Below are 1,593 nucleotides of genomic sequence, written 5' to 3' on the forward strand. Positions count from 1 at the left end.
AAAAGTCAGAGATAAGTCTGTTGTTAAATTTAAAGAGGACATACCATGCTCTTTTTAGTCTTAAAGAGTAAACCATATCATATATTACCTTCAGAAACTACTTTGGAACACTAAAAAATGAATTATTTATGGAATATGAGTTATTTTTGGGAACTCTTTTCATAACCGGAAGTAAAAAACTCCATGTCTGAGGGTCCGCCTTTCGCTCCTTGAGGGTGCCACCCACTTCATGAAGTCATCCTAGAGCCAGCCTCGACAGCGTGTCACAGACGAAAACAATTTAAACCATTAAAAAAAAAAAGATGTACACACTGTGTAGCTGTATACAATTTACTCCTTTAGACTAGTTAAGGGATCTGTGAGATACTAGTAGATGGAGCAGGACAGGAGAGATTGTGTCCACAGCAGGATGGTGATGAACTGGAGGTCATTTGTTATTTTCAATGGAGCTGTTTCAGCACATTGGATGAAAGCCAGAGTGGGAGGGTTCATGGAAGCTATTTGAGAAGGATTTTGGAAATAAATGGTAGATTAGGGATGGGACGATCGGTATCAAAGTTATTGGGATCAAGACAGTTTTTTTTTTTTTTTTTACAAATTGGTGTGACAGCTGCAGGTTTGAGGAGAGTGGGAACAATTCCAGCAGTGAGTGAGGAATGAATGATGGCGGTAATGAAGGAGAGCAGGGAGGGAAAGGCAGGATCTAACCAGGTATGTGAAGAGGGGGTCTAATTGATGAGTGGAGGGTTTGGATGAGAATACAGATGACTATGATGGAGTATTAGAGCCACGGTGAAAGAAAAAAAATAATAAATTACAGAATAAAGATGTATATGAGAAAAAAAGTAGAAAATTTACAAGAATAAGTCGTCAAATTATGAAGAAAAGTCCAACATTTTATAAGAATAGACTATTTAAAGTATGAGAAAAATTAATAATTTTACAAGACTAATGTAGTAAAATTATGAGAAAAAGTAATAATTTTACAAGAATAATTTAGTAAAACTATGAGAAAAAAGTTGTCATTCGACAAGAAAAAAAAGCTATGATTTTTTTTTCAAAAAAAAGTTGGTTGTTTAAGCCTCCATCCACATTATATGTCGACCAAATCCATCAATGCCGTCATTTATGATGATGCCATAAGGCTTTTGTTTATCATAGGAGCCTATGTGTCATAATGCATTTAGAGTCCTGCAACGACATTTTACTGCTTACAGCGTAAATGATGCGCTGACAGAAATAAACTTCTTTTAGGTTATTTTTTTGACATTGTTTATATTTTTCCTACCAAACAGCCTTTTGCTACATAAATGTATGACTTTTATCTTGTAAATACTAAATGTATGAAATTATAACTTTATTCTCGTAAAATTATAACTTTTCTTCTCAAAATGTATCCTTGCTAAATTATGAATAATATATAATCATTTACAACTTTTTTCTTATAACTCTATTCAATTTGATTTTAATTCAACTGTACTCAAGGGACCTGCCTGGAGACAAGATGGCGTCTGACATCATCAGCCGGAAGTGGAAAACCTATAAATTACCCTCACCCAAAAGTGTTGAAAATTTTGGGGGGGGGGGGGGGTT

Source organism: Oryzias melastigma, linkage group LG3, assembly GCF_002922805.2.
Source record: "Oryzias melastigma strain HK-1 linkage group LG3, ASM292280v2, whole genome shotgun sequence".
Classification (NCBI taxonomy): Eukaryota; Metazoa; Chordata; class Actinopteri; order Beloniformes; family Adrianichthyidae; genus Oryzias; species Oryzias melastigma.